The sequence below is a fragment of the Anolis carolinensis genome, chromosome 3 (genome assembly GCF_035594765.1).
Source record: "Anolis carolinensis isolate JA03-04 chromosome 3, rAnoCar3.1.pri, whole genome shotgun sequence".
Lineage (NCBI taxonomy): Eukaryota > Metazoa > Chordata > Lepidosauria > Squamata > Dactyloidae > Anolis > Anolis carolinensis.
Genome location: NC_085843.1, coordinates 139268727 through 139284769, shown reverse-complemented (window position 1 = coordinate 139284769; position 16043 = coordinate 139268727). Strand labels below are relative to the sequence as shown.

General features: G+C 43.0%; 1 protein-coding gene across 13 annotated transcripts in view; it reads right to left on the bottom strand.

Annotated features, from left to right (window-relative positions):
* mbnl2 (muscleblind like splicing regulator 2) overlaps nt 1–16043 on the bottom strand; it is a 135963-nt gene that overhangs the window by 93668 nt on the left and 26252 nt on the right. For 5 of the 13 annotated variants that reach the window (XM_062975523.1, XM_062975526.1, XM_062975529.1 and 2 more), the window contains exon 1: nt 7175–7476. The exons of 1 other annotated variant lie outside the window; for it this stretch is intronic. The gene's annotated coding sequence lies outside the window, so the exon portion shown is untranslated. Of the gene's footprint in view, nt 1–7174; nt 7477–16043 lie in introns of those variants that run through there. 7 more of the 13 variants (XM_016992281.2, XM_062975524.1, XM_062975527.1 and 4 more) reach the window with 3 other exon arrangements.

The following is a 16043-nucleotide window of genomic DNA, read 5'->3' as shown; positions in this document are numbered from 1 at the left end:
CCCTGTCTCGGGCTCTTGGGAATAAGCCACGCCCCTCCCCTGGCCCTGCCCCCATGTCCTAATAGGTGCCATCACCGCCCCCTGGATCACTGCAGTGCCCACCAGGGGGCGGTAGCACCCACTTTGGGAATCACTAACCTAAACCAATGGAACTTATTTCCAAGTCATGTCCTTATAAGCACTGTAAAAAAGCTATACAGCATTTTGAGTCACTCACTGACAAACTATTCACCTTAAAAATAAGTTATTATATGAAGATTCTTGGTAAGTACTCCTAGGGTTGCTTCTACACAGCTGAATAAAATCCCACATTACAGTGTTCCCTCACTACTTTGCGGTTCACTTTTCCCGGATTTGCTGTTTCGCGATTTTTCAATAAATTCTAAAAGACTATTATACACCATTAATTTGCAGCCTAAGGAAGGGAGGAAGGAGAAGCCGAAGGGAGAGAAAAGGAGCCCAAGCGGCAACGGGAGAAAAAGGAGGCAATTTATCAACACACGATTGGTTGATAAAGACTTAAAATAGTGTATAACTACTAAAATAATGTATAAATATTAAAATAAATATAGCGTCCCTACTTTGTGGATTTTCATTTATTGCGGGTGGTCCTGGAACCTAACCCCAGCGATAAGTGAGGGAACACTGTATCTGCTTTGAACTGGAATATATGGCAATGTGGACATCAGAGTCCCAGTTCAAAGCAGATACTGTGGAATTTTCTGCCTTGACATTCTGGGTTATATGGCTGTGTGGAAGGGCGACTAGTTAGTTGAAGATGGTGAAAGATGGCATTGCAACGTAACAACTTTTTCCAATTCCTGGTGTAAGCCAATGACCGTAAAGCCTAAAACAATGTATTCAAAACACTTTTCCATCATTCTGGAACACAGGCATTAATTGCACACATCCTAAGCACCTATATCAGGTTAAACATTTGAAACTACCCTTTAATGAAGAAAGAGTTACTACGCGTGGACTCTACCCTTACACAATTATCTTTAGCGTACAATAATTAATTCAGAACTTCAAAAGATTCACCATGGGTCTAGACGCAACTCAGCAATCCACAACATGAGAATATTCCATACACACACAATATATATTTAATCACAGCTTTGTTCGGTTAATCTGATTCAACTTTCTAAAATCCTAGTATGCCTTTTCAGGCATTTACATTAACTACATTGCATTTTTTTTAATTTCATGAAAAAAGAATGCAGTTTTAAAGCATTTTATAACTTTAATTTGGAAACAACTCTTAGATTTTAAATCTACTTCTGCTTGAGATGTGTACCTGTTTTGAAAGGGTACTGGGCCTACCAGGCTTTCTCATATGTAATGTCAATATTTACACTAAGTTGTGCAAACATGTATGCTATGTAAACACATAAACTAGTCTGTGTCAGAAGAACTCTGGGCCGGTCCATCTAATCCAATATGGGCTTCTCCATGATCTGAGGCCCCTTCCACTTAGCTGAATAAAATCCCATATTTTTTCTGCTTTGAACTGGAATATATGGCAGTGTGGACTCAGACAATCCAGTTCAAAGCAGATATTGTGGGATTTTCTGCATTGATATTCTGGGTTATGTCGCTGTGTGGAAGGACCCTGAGAAAGAAAATCAATGGGGGTGCCTATGTCCTGTAAACCTAAACATGTTTACACAGATGTAAATCTCAGAAACTTTAATAGTATTCACTCTTTAACAAGTATTAGTGCTGGATTTTAGCCTTAATCACATTTTCATAACTATGATCTTTTCTGCCATTCATATCTACATTATATAGGCAGTCCCCGAGTTATCAATGAAATAGGTTCTGTAGGTTTGCTCTTAAGTTCAATTTGTATGTAAGTCACAACAGGTACATTTTTAAAGTTTAACTACAGCCTTTTTTTTGGAAATCTTTGGAATAGGAGCACAGACAGCAAAATGCACATTAAAGAGCTGTCAACCCTTCCCTTTGCTATCCAAAATATTTTTTTGGATAGCATGGGGAAAGATTGATGACTCTTTAATGTGCATTTTACTGTCTGTGCTCCTATTCCAAAGATTTCACCTCACTTTCTATCCCTGTGACAATTTAATTTTAAAAATTTGGGGTTGTTGTGGAAACAAGGATTGGTGATAAAGGACCAATCAGATCCTGGTATATAGGGCCTGTCTGGATGGGCTCAAAAACAAGTCATGCCAGACTAATCTGATCTCTTTTTTCGATAGAGTTACGAGTTGGGTCGATACAGGGAATGCTGTGGATGTAGCGTACCTGGATTTCAGTAAGGCCTTCGACAAAGTCCCCCACGACCTTCTGGCAAACAAACTAGTAAAATGTGGGCTAGACAAAACTACGGTTAGGTGGATCTGTAATTGGCTAAGCGAACGAACCCAAAGGGTGCTCACCAATGCGTCGTCTTCATCATGGAAAGAAGTGACAAGTGGAGTGCCGCAGGGCTCCGTCCTGGGCCCGGTTCTGTTCAACATCTTTATTAACGACTTAGACGAAGGGTTAGAAGGCACGATCATCAAGTTTGCAGACGACACAAAACTAGGAGGGATAGCTAACACTCCAGAAGACAGGAGCAGAATTCAAAACGATCTTGACAGACTAGCGAGATGGGCCAAAACTAACAAAATGAATTTCAACAGGGACAAATGCAAGATACTTCACTTCGGCAGAAAAAATGGAAATCAAAGATACAGAATGGGGGACGCCTGGCTTGACAGCAGTGTGTGCGAAAAAGACCTTGGAGTCCTCGAGGACAACAAGTTAAACATGAGCCAACAATGTGATGCGGCTGCTAAAAAAGCCAATGGGATTCTGGCCTGCATCAATAGGGGAATAGCGTCTAGATCCAGGGAAGTTATGCTCCCCCTCTATTCTGCCTTGGTCAGACCACACCTGGAATACTGTGTCCAATTTTGGGCACCACAGTTGAAGGGAGATGTTGACAAGCTGGAAAGCGTCCAGAGGAGGGCGACTAAAATGATTAAGGGTCTGGAGAACAAGCCCTATGAGGAGCGGCTTAAAGAGCTGGGCATGTTTAGCCTGCAGAAGAGAAGGCTGAGAGGAGACATGATAGCCATGTACAAATATGTGAAGGGAAGTCATAGGAAAGAGGGAGCAAGCTTGTTTTCTGCTGCCCTGCAGACTAGGACACGGAACAATGGCTTCAAACTACAGGAAAGGAGATTCCACCTGAACATCAGGAAGAACTTCCTCACTGTGAGGGCTGTTCGACAGTGGAACTCTCTCCCCGGGGCCGTGGTAGAGGCTCCTTCCTTGGAGGCTTTTAAGCAGAGGCTGGATGGCCATCTGTCGGGGGTGTTTTGAATGCGATTTCCTGCTTCTTAGCAGGGGGTTGGACTAGATGGCCCATGTGGTCTCTTCCAACTCTACTATTCTATGATTCTATGATTCTATGAAAGCTTCAGTTGAGACATCTTTTCCCCATTATAACTCTTCCAAGAGTAAATTTTGCTTCCTTAGATCCAGGGTCGGTTTAACCTATGAGGCCGGTTAAGCCACGGCCTCGGGCGCACGGCACTAGGGGGCGCTGTCGACGCCTCAACAGCGCCCCGTAGCGCCGCTGCTGCTGCGGCGCCGCACAGCAAAGCGCTGGGAGGCGGGGCCAGGGTGCGGGAGGAGGGGCCCGCCGGTGCCGCGGGAGGCGGGGCCATGTGCCTCCCGCGACACATGGCCACGCCTCCCGCGGCACCAGCGGGGGGGGCGCTTTTCCCCACTCCCGCTTAATATTTTAAAATTTCTCCGGCCAGCCCTGCTTAGATCCCTAGATTTCCTCACTTCCTCATTTCACCCCTATTCTTAACTATAAGGGCCCTTCTACACAGCCCTTTATCCTAGAGTATCAAGGCAGAAAATCCCACATTATCTGAGTTTGAACCCAATTCAAAACAGATATTGTGGGATTTTCTGCCTTGATATTCTGGGATCAAGGGCTGTGTGGAAGGGCCCTAAGTTGTTTGTAAGTCGGATGTTTGTAAATTGGAGATTGCCTCTTACAAATACATTTGACCTTAATGGAATGTTACAAATTTGAACATCTGAGGGCCCTTCCACACAGCCACATAATCCACAATATCTGCTTTTAACTGGGTTATTTAAATCCACATTGCCAAACAACCCAGTTCAAAGCAGATGTGGGATTTTATACAGCTGTGTGGAAGGGGCCTAAGAAATGAACATGGAGATGTAGGTCTGAGCCTTGGGCTATGATTCCAGAGTCCAGGATTCAAATTCCTATTCAGTCAAGGAAACCCACTGGATGACTGTGAAGAAAGTCATACTCTCTCAGCCTTAAAGGAGGGCAAAGGCAAAACCCTTCAAAAGAAATCTTACCAAGAATATCCAGTGATAGGGTCACTATAGGCAAACTTGAAGTCGGAATTGACTTGAAAGCACAAAGCAAAAACAAATAACCAGCCTCACATTTGAAGTTTTATTTTATACACCATTTCATCGCCTGTATGATGCTCCTATTATTTTATAATCAGGGGATTCTTAAGAATGGAAACAGCAACACGTTTCAACGCCAACCTCCATGGGCTTCTTTTTCTTGTCAAATCTGTCGGTGATATTGAGGAATGTTGCTTTTTGAATGAATCTGGCAACCCTCTAAAACTGCATTTAAGAAACTGAAACCTATACCCTCACACTTGGGAACGAACCACCTTGCCAAGCAGCCCCTCTTCCTTCCTTGCTAAAACGAACCCAGTCGAAGGCAAACATTAGTTCTGCTCCCTGCTGCTGCCTCCCAAGTGCAAGGTTGCCAAATGCTGAGTTAACAAATCTATGAATCAGCACTGAACCAAACGTAATGGGGAGCCAGGGGCTTCCTTTCCACACGTTCCAAGAAGCGTGAAAACCGTCCTTCCTACCCAGGACAAGGAGGCACGTCGCCACTGTCTTCCTTCACATTGACCCAGGATTTATGAGGCAGGCGGGTGGATGGACCTTCTGAAGGAGGAAATGTCAGCCTATTTAAATGACTTAAAAAGAAGGCCCTCTTTAAAAGAGCCTGGAAGGTTCTGGAGCCTTTAGGGTACCTACCTAGGGCCTCCCCCATTTTAAAGACGTCACTGAGTCTCCTTGTGGAGGTGAAAAGTGGGATATAAACAAACATAATAAATAATAATGATAATAATAATTAATCTACCTTTCTATCTGATCCACACACACTCATATAGTGTGTGTGTGTGTGTGCGTGTGTGTGTAAAGGAATCAGTTCCTCCCTCTGGTCTACACTGTCAAATTAATGCTTAACTGTGTTGTCAAAGGTTTTCATGGCCGGAATCACTAGGTTGCTGTGAGTTTTTCAGGCTGTATGGCCTTGTTTCAGAATCATTATCTCCTGATGTTTCGCCCACATCTATGGCAGGCATCCTCAGAGGTGTGAGGCCTGTTGGAAACTAAGCAAGTGAGGTTTAAATATCTATGGAATGTTCAGGGTAGAAGAAAGAACTTGTCTGATTGAGGCAAGTGTGAATGTTGCCATTGGCTAGCTTGATTAGCATTGAATATCCTTTCAGCTTCAAAGCCTGGCTGCTTCCTGCTTATTGTCTGGAATTCCCTTGTCTTCTGAGTGGTGTTCTTTATTTACTGTGCTGATTTTTGAATTTTTTAAATACTGGTAGCCAGATTTTGTTCATTACACAGAAATGCCACTGAAATCCACAAGCATGTGGACTATTTCAACAGAAAGGAAGAAACCATGAAAATGAACAAAACCTGGCCACCAGTATTTTAAAAAACTCTAAAATCAGGACAGTAAATAAAGAACAACACTCAGAAAACTGGGGAATTACAAGCATGAAACAATCAGGGCCAGCTAACACCTCCCAACAAAGGATCCCCCGGCAGGAATCAGCCAGGCTTTGAAGCTGCAAGGCTTTTCAATGCTAATCAAGGTGATTAATTGCAACATTCACACTTGCCTCCAACAGACAAGAGTTCTTTCTCCCAACCTGGACTTTCCACAGATATATAAACTCCACTTGCCTAGTTTCCAACAGACCTCCCAACCTCTGAGGATGCCTGCCATAGATGTGGGCAAAACGTCAGGACAGAGTGCTTCATCTGGAACATGGCCATACAGCCCGGAAAAGTCACAGCAACCCAGTCTAACTTTCTATCTAATGGACACACACACATATAGAGAGAGTGTGTGTTAAAGGATCAATTCCTCGAATTCTGTCCAATTAATGCTTAACTGCCATGCCTTAGCACTACAGAATCTCATGAGTTGTGGTTTGCCAAGGGCTTTAAGTTATCTCTGCCCCAAAGCGCTGGCGCCTCACCAAACTACGACTCCCACAATTCCACAGTACTGGGCCGTGGCTACTAACGCGGTGTCAAACTGCTCCGCTTCAATAGTGTAGGCGCGCCCTGGCCCCAAGGGCTGGAGCCGCTGCGTCAAAGCCAGCCACCCCTCTGAGGGGCCTCCCACGCTTTTTTTCTGGAGGGAAAAACATGCCCCCCTCCCATCCGCCATGACTTTCCGCCTCCAGGGAGGGGCGCGTCTGGACACAGTGGCAGTTAATGCAGCTCGACACCCCTCAAGGCGGTGGCAGTCCAAGAGAGTCGTCGTTTGGCACACTGGGAAAGGCTTGTTGAAACTACAGAAGTCGAACTGCATTGATACGACAGTGTAAGGCGGGCATTGGCAAACTTGGACCCTTCAGGTGTTAGGAATTATGGGAGTTGAAGTCCAAAACACCTTGAGGGCCGAAGTCTGCCCATGCCCCTAGTGGAGGGCCTCTGCCTTAAAAAGGGAGGGACTCAGGCTCCGGCAGTGAGGGGTTAAAAAAAGGGCGCCTCCGCCTGTGCTTCCTTTGAGGGAAGCAGCCTGGAGGGTGGGCAAAAACAGGGCGCCTGGCAACGCGGCGGCGAGGCTTGAGGGGCCCCCGCGCTCGTCTCCATGGCACCCGCGCGCGAGGGGGCTGCGTAGCTTCCCTCCCTCCCTGCAATGTTCCCTACGTGCGCCCCCGCCCCGCCCCAACAGGCCGCCCGCGCGCGCGCCCTCTCTCTCGCTCTCTCTCTCTGCGTATGTCTCGCTCTCTCTTTTTTCGCCTCCGCCCCCCGCCCTTCTCTACCTGGCCGTATCTCCTCACAAGGAAGAGAGAAAGAAAGAGAACACCCCATTTCCCTCGCTCACCTGAGTCGGGGCCCTTTGGGCGCCAAAACGCAGGAACTTGCCAGCTCTATACCCGGCCGCCGGGGACTGTCTGAGGCGGGCCCTCCTCGGAGGCTGTGCCAAGGCCGGAGCGCCGCCTCCCGAGCGAACGAGCGAGCGGAGCCCGTCAGGCAGCGCCTCGCGCTCCCTCCCTCTTCGCAGAACCGGAGGGAGGTGCGCCTGAGGCCTCCTCGGAGGCCTTCGTTCGCAGTGCGCGGGAAGAGGCCTGGAGGCCCCAGATGAAGCGGACAGGCCCGAAGACCCTTTGCGCAGAGGACAGCGATGTTTTGGAAATGATTTTTTGAAAAAAAAAAACATAGCCGCGCGCGCACTCTCTGTGGCAGGTGCCCGGAAGACACTAGACCAGACCGAAGGGAAAAAAAACTGAAGGCAGTACTGTATACAATAGAGTCTCGCTTATCCAACATCAACGGGCCAGCAGAACGTTGGATAAGCGAAAATGTCGGATAATAGGAGAGAATAAGGAAAACGCCCATTAAACGTCAAATAACGTTATGATTTTTACAAATTAAGCACCAAAACATCATGTTTTCCAACAAATCGACAGTAAAAGCAGTTCAATACAGCAACCTCGATAAAATAGTGAAGAGTAGAGACGCTTTTGAAATGTGTTCAGTCCTGTGAAGATTTTTAAAAATCTATAATCCATGTCTGCCTAGAGAAACAGCTGTGGATCCGGGCGGGAGGCAGACTGCGTTGGATAATACAGAAAGTTGAATGAACGAGGGTTGGATAAGAGAGACTCTACTGTATATATGAATTAGACACCTCCCAACAAAGGATTCCCCCCAAGCAAGAAGAAGCCAGACCTTGAAGCTAAACAAGGCCATTCAATGTTAATCATGGTGATTAATTACAACATTCACACTGGCCTCCCAACAGAACAAGAGTTCTTTTTCCCACCCTGGACCTTCCACAGATATATAAACCTCCCATGCTTAGTTTCCAGTATACATCACAACCTCTGAGGATGCCTGTCATAGAGGTGGGTGAAACATCAGGAGAGGATTGAAATCCACAAACGTGGACAATTTCAACAGGAAGGAGGAAATCATGAAAATGAAATAAAGAACAGAGGAATTACAGACATGAATTTTTCAGGGACAACTAATACCTCAGAACAAATAATTCCCCCAGGCAGGAATGAAGCTGGCAAGGCCATTAATGCCAATCAAAGCGATTAATTACAACATTCATACTGGCCTCCAACAGACAAGAGTTCTTTCTCCCACCCTGGACCTTCCACAGAAAAATAAAACTAGCCTAGTTTCCAATGTACCTCGCAACTTTTGAGAATGTCTGCCATAGATGGGGGAGAAATGTCAAGAAAGAATGCTTCTGGGACATGGCCATAGAGCCTGAAAAACAGACAACAACCCAGTATAAATATGAATTCAAGGAGAAAATAGGGTGATACGTTAGCACCATAGGAAAGCAACAGTACTTGAAAATGAAGTGCAGAAGCACAGGGAAATGTGTGCCACTTACGGATTTCATAAGCCCCCGGTGGCGCAGTGGGTTAAATAAACCCTTGTGCTGGCAGGACTGCTAAACAAAAGGTCTGCTGTTCGAATCCGGGGAGAGCGGTGTGAGCTCCCGTCTTGTCAGCTCCAGCTCTCCGTGCGGGGACATGAGAGAAGCCTCCCACAAGGATGGTAAAGCATCAAACATCCAGGCATCCCCTGGGCAACGTCCTTGCAGACGGCAAATTCTCTTACACCAGAAGTGACTTGCAGTTTCTCAAGTTGCTCTTGACATGAAAAAAAATGGATTTCATAGGGTTTTCCTCAGCAAGGAGTATCTGGGTTTTTCCCCCTCCTTCCTACAGGATCTGGCATTTGCCTGCCATCTCCCATCCAAATACTAACCAAGGCTGACATTACATAGCTTCTAAGATCAGACAGGATCTGGATCCTTTAAGACAATGGTTCTCAACCTGTGGACCACGACCCAGCAATGGGCCACAAGAACAAAAATCTGGTCTGCGATCCTCCTTCCTCTTTATTTATTTATTGTATTTATTTTATTTCTGCTTTTCGCAGAACTGACCATTGCAGTGGATAGATCACGTCAGCTCTAGAATATTAAATATGATTATCTGTGGGTGAGCAGATGGCGACTACTGGATGGCATATGTTCTGTATCAGAAACTAGAGCTGATGTGGCCTATACAATTCAGTTTTCTGAATCAGCACCCCAAATAACCAAACCAAATCTAAAGTTAACCAAAAACCGTAACCCTTTTGGTACTAACGTTGGAGAATGGTCCCTGGTCAAGTGGGCCTGTTCAGGTGGTCCCTGGTCAAAAAAAGGTTGGGGACCAATGCTTTAAGACAGTGATTCCCAAAGTGGGCGCTACCGCCCCCTGGTGGGTGCTGCAGCGATCCAGGGGGGCTGTGATGGCCACAGGTGCATTTGGGGGCGATTAATAACTATTAGCTTTCTATTCTGTGTTCAAAAAATAGTTTCATAATTTCAGTGTTTCTAATTTATACCTTTCTTTACTATATTTTACGAAAAAGGTAGAAACATTAATACATATATCCTTCTGTTTAATTGCTATTAAAAAAAATTAAAAATAATTTCCAGGGGGCTCTGAGTAATATTTTTTTCTGGAAAGGGGGCAGTAGGCCAAATAAGTTTGAGAACCTTCTTTAAGACAAAGTTTTCTCACTCATTTTCATGGAGGCCATATCAGCTTCATGGTTGCTATCAAGGGGATGGAAAGGGCCAACTATGATTTTTTTTCATAGTAGTCAGTGCTCTTTAGTTTTTACCCAGTTTGGGTCCCCAGATCCTTTTAAATGACAACTTACACCACTGTAGATTATCTGGCATGTGGACTGGGGATAGTTACTTTGCTTAGGCGATCCCTCGCTGTCCGAGTATGATGGCCTTCCAAATGCAGTGTCTTGGCGATGGATACGAAGGTGACTGTAAAGCCCTATTCTTGAGCCGTGTGTTCTTCCACAGTGAGGATATCAGTTTCCAGGTGGAAGGCGGTCCCAGTCAGGGTTGACTTGATGCACCTTCCTCTTGACACGTTTCTCCCTTTTGCCCTCCATTCGTGTCTCTTCAAATTCCACAGCACTAATGGTCACAGCTGACCTCCAGCTAGAGCACTCAAGGGCCAGGGCTTCCCAGTTCTCAGTGTCTATGCCACAGTTGTTAAGGTTAGCTTTAAGCCCATCTTTAAATCTCTTTTCCTGTTCACCAACATTCAGTTTTCCATTCTTGAGTTGGGAGTACAGTAACTGCTTTGGGAGATGGTAATTGGGCATTCAGACAACGTGGCCAGTCCAGTGGAGTTGTAGACCAGAATCTGGAGGGACACATGAAATTGCACAGCGGGCCGGATTCAGCCTGCAGGCCTTGAGCCATGTGCTTTTGAGTATGTAAGGCCTCCCCAGCTTTAATTATCTCATTACAGTAGTACTTTCCAAACATTTCACGTTGGTGACACATGTTTTAGACATGCATCGTTTCGCAACACAGCAATTCAGTTTTACTAGCAAAACAAGTTAAACCAAACTTACAAATGATATTGACATATACATAAATAGTAACAACGCAGTGTTTGGGACACAACATATCTCATGAAAACCTTCCATTTTTAAAAAATATATGATTTATTGCTTTATTTCAGGTAGACTCGGAGGTTTCTTGTCACGTTTGTGAAACATACCTGCACACTGCAGTTAACACACAAATGTGTTGTGACATAGTTTGAAAAGTTCTGCATTACAGTCTATCTATGTGGAACTTTTCTCTGCTCACCTCAATGAGCCCTTGCCCATCCTAAAGAGACTTCCCTCACAGGCTAAAATTAGAAGGCCTTGAGCTTGCTTATGGGCACCACCAACCTTCATGGTAAAGGGGACATGGTAGGCTGTGATTACAGAAATTGCTTAGGAAACTCATTTACTTCTCTTAAATAACCATTGCGGAGCAAAGACTTTATAGGGTGAGATTACAGCAAGAAACGGGTGTGTTACAATTCATCAAGAAGTTCCAGTCAATTTAATAAGAGGTGTGAATCAGGATTTCTTATCACATTACAGATATTAATTTGGCCTGCCTAATGGCAGGATGTTTGTATTATCAGCATTTAGTGACTGGGTAATGTTAATCATTACAGTGCCTTTCAGAAGTGCTTGCCGCCCTGCTTTGATTTTTCTACATCTTGTTGTGTTACAGCTTGGCGCTGAAATGGATCAAACTGCCCTTGCTGCTACTTGGTGGATGGACACACACGCTCAACACTGTGAGGGTGCAAACCATACACATATATTGAGGCACACAAGCTAATAAGATCAAACTAGTATTTGTTGGTTGCTCATTCACCTTTCTCAGCCAATACTTGGGAGTAAATAAAATACATTTCGATTCCAGATTGCAAGACAACTAAATGTGCAAAAGAAGTCTTAATACTTCTGCAACATTGTTTGCATTTAATCTCTTACAAAAATCACTGACTGCAGTATTCAGCCCATGTGCATGTCTGATATTCAGAGCAACATTCATATATCTAATGAAATTGGCTCAGGCCCACAAATAGGGGTTGAGAATCTCTGATCTGAAACACATGGAACCAAAAGTGTTTTGAATTTCAGATTCTGAAAGACCTGTATTTGCAAAGTTTGTGTCCACTGAACCATCAGAAAGTTAAGATATCGCTATCTCAACCACCCATGTGGACAATTCTTGATTTTGAAGTATTTTATATTTTGGAATTCCAGTTAAGAGCTACTCAACCTGTATTATAGTCAGTTTGTTGATCCTTAAAGTACTTCAGTGTATGCTATAATTTTCAAAATACCCCCCTTTTCTGTGGATAATGTGGCCCAGCATACATATTATAGCCAATATTGCAGGACAATCTTAATCTGATATTTCATTTTCCACTGCATCAGATGGCCTAGGCAGCACTGTACTAGCAATAAGTACCCAATGAAACTAGAAATCCCAGGATTCCATAGAACAGAGTGATGGCTGCTTGAGTGTGTCCAAACTGCTATCACTGTGCAGTTTATGGAAAGGGAATTCCCTTTGAATGACAGGCTCACAAACCAGTGAATTTGCTGATTTTTAGTTTTTAGTCTTTGTCTCCCTCCCTCCAGTGCCCGTGGGGGAATTTCTAATAAAAGAAACATTGACAGGTCCTACTAGTAGGAAGAATGAGACAGCCACTGCAGCTATTTTGGGGTGTCCTGGAAAGGCATTCAATTGTTGGTTATTTAATTTATTCTTATTGTAGTTTTACTGCAAAGGATGAGGATAAGCACTTCTGGGATTTTCTACCCCTGGTGCCAAAACATCTAGACGAAATAATGTTTTTGTGGTTTTGGGCATCAAATTTTCACAGACAATTGTGAATACTATTATTTGTGGTAATTTTTGAATGGATTATAACCTGAAGAAGATCATAGAGGAAATGGAAGTCTGTTGCATGTTCAGTACAGTTCAGTGCAAAAGCAGCTTGCAAAACTGTGACTGTGGAGTTGGCAACCCCATTCTTAATGTTACTGTTTCTCTGAAATGAATTAGAGGTATCTCAGTTCTGAACCTGCTTCCTTCAGAGCTTTTATACCATTAGAGCAATCATTGAGTCCTAGGAAGAGGATTGGAAAAGGACCACAAGTCCCCTGCTGTGAAGGAACACACAGTCAAAGCATTCCCAACAGATGGCCATCCATCCTGTTTAAAAACCTCAATAGAAAGAGACACAGAGGCATTGTATTCCACTGTAAAATAACACTTACGGTAGGGAAGTTCTTCCTGATGTTTAAGCGGAGCCTCTTTCTAGTTTGAATTTGCTGCTCCATGTCCATGTCCTATTCAACTGGGAGCAGCAGTAAAATGCAGATTGGATTCACCACCTCTGTAGTAGTAGATTCACCACTCATGACTGGTCCAGTTTGGTTCTACTAGATAATGTTCTTTTCGTAGAATTCTTTACGTTGAGTGTAGACTACAGCAGTGCTTCTCAGGCTATCTCAGCCATGGGCAAACTTCGGCCCTCCAGGTGTTCTGGACTTCAACTCTCACAATTCCTAGTAGTCTATTGACTGGAGGTCCAAAGTTTGCCCATACCTGTGCTATCTAAAGGAATGGAACTTAGCAGGCCTTGCTCCCAAAATGCCAGGGACCAACGCCATACTTGTGATCATTGGCAACTATTTTCTTTCTTGAAAATCCTGCATGGACCAGCAGCATTGGCCTATGAACCATCACTTTCAGTAGCACTAAACAAATGTTTCATTGACACATATATTCACACTATCTTGGAGTTAGGAACAATTATGTTTATATTCCCTTCTATGAATTCAGTGTTGATTGTTTAATAATGTAAATATTAATCTTTGCTGTTGGTGCCTAGAATATGTATTACTATAACAGTACTTAATGCATTGTATGAGCCCTGTATTTCACAGCTGCTCTACTGTTATTTGGGGAAATAAGTTGAGCAGCCTTGACTATGGAGGGTGTGTAGAATTTGTTCTTCCACCTCTGGCAGCAATGAGTTGGCAGGTTATCACTCCCTGACTTTCTTAAGTGAGACGTAGAACCAAATACTGTATTTCTTTAATTCTAAGACACATGTTTCCCATATTAACCTCTAATAATGATATATCTTAGAATTGTGGGTGAGATATACATACACACACACACACACACACACATATATATATATATATATACAGTAGAGTCTCACTTATCCAACATAAACGGGCCGGCAGAATGTTGGATAAGCGAATATGTTGGATAAGAAGGAGGCATTAAGGAAAAGCCTATTAAACATCAAATTAGGTTATGATTTTACAAATTAAGCACCAAAACATCATGTTAGACAACAAATTTGGCAGAAAAAGTAGTTCAATACGCAGTAATGCTATGTAGTAATTACTGTATTTATGAATTTAGCACCAATATCACGATATATTGAAAACATTGACTACAAAAATGCGTTGGATAATCCAGAACGTTGGATAAGCGAGTGTTGGATAAGTGAGACTCTACTGTATATATATCTCCTGTTGATAATACTGAAATTAATGTGAACCTTATAAATTAATGTTATTTTAGTATCCAAGAAATATGGTAGTCCTGAGCTGCAGCTACTTGCTGTTTCTTTTTCTGTGGCATTGTATGGCTCCAGATGTTCAGCTTCAAGACCCACTATTAGTTATGCTGACTAAGGCTTATGGGAGTTGCATTTGAACATCTGGATGACCACACGTTGCATGCGTATGGTCTAAGGCAGAGCTTCTCAAACTTCAGCTCCTACAGTTCCTAACAGCTGGTAAACTGGCTGGATTTCTAGGAGCTGAAGTCCAAAACACTTGGAGAAGCACAGTTTGAGAAACACTGGTCTAAGGGAATATTACTTCCAAGCAAGGTTTTACATGCAGCTTCAACCAGAATATGGGGAGATTCAGCTGAGACAATCTGGTAAATATTCTCAGATGAAACAATGGGCCAAAGGGCTGTTCTTGTGCTTTGCCTGTTTTTAACCCAAGTAATATTTTTTATGGATGGGATTTGAAAGAGTTTCCCTTGGAACACTTGTAAAAACCTGTCTTGGGCATCCCAGAGAGTGGATGTGTTTGAAATGCCAAATCAATACATTTAATGTTAATTCCCATCATGTTCCAAATTATCACAGTCCTAGTGGGTGGGTATGGAGAAAGTGTTCTTGGGAATACTGAAAACTGCACGTTATAGTTGCCCTTTGTGCTATTACACCCACTCATTTCTTTTGCTTTCAAAAGCATGCATTTTGAAATGGATATTAATTCAAGACAGCCAAAAAAATTCTAGTGTATTCAAAATTGCAATTTTAGGATGAAAAGATGCATGGGAAACAATTAGTAAAAGTTGGTTACCTGCCTAAGAAAATCATATGAAATTCAAATGTTTGCCATAAATCAACTGGCAACTTAAAAACAAACACACACACACACCCATCAAACCTCAAAATATGTCTTAGATAGGAAAGAAAACGATATCCCATTTTACCACCAGCTTTCCATAACGGGGATATGTGCCTTTATCTAATAAAAAGTATCTATCTAAAATTATCTTAAATTTATCTTTTAAACCTTACTACTTTGATTTTACTTTTTTGTGCCAAACTTTTCTCTCTTCTGATTACTAAATACTCTACAAAAAAACTCTAACTGTAAAAATTATCAGGTAACACTTTAGAATCCAAAGCTTAGATAATGCTATAGATAGTTGTCAAACTGTCTAGCTTCAAAAAAATTCTAAAATACAAGAAATTGATTGACCTTTCTATGTCACACAATATGACACACACATAACTGACATTAGCCTGCATTGTTTGCTGATTTATGCCATGCTTGAAATGTTGTAATTGCAGCATTACATGTCCAGGGCCAACAACCAGATATTATGGCTACATACAGTGCAAAACCTAGAGAACATCATCTTAAACAGCAAACAATCTCTGGTTACATTTTGTACTGGTCACATTTACCTCAAATAAGGATTACCATGTGTGAATTAGATATTGCTCATATACACTTGAATACTGTCTGCATAACTAAAGTTCTATGAAATCTTAGAATAAACTACCTATCTGAATAATTTCGTTAATTGAACTGAAAGCAGTGCTGGGACTTGGTGGATCCTTTGGCCAAAGTTATTGTGCGTTGTCTGTTTGCTTTCTTGGTCAGATTAAGGGCTCATTCCATTTCTGTGGTTTAGGCCCCATCTATACTGCCATATAATTCAGTATCTGATTCCAGAATTTCTGCTTTGACTGGATCGTATGGCCATGTAGATTTATATAATCCAGTTCAAAGCA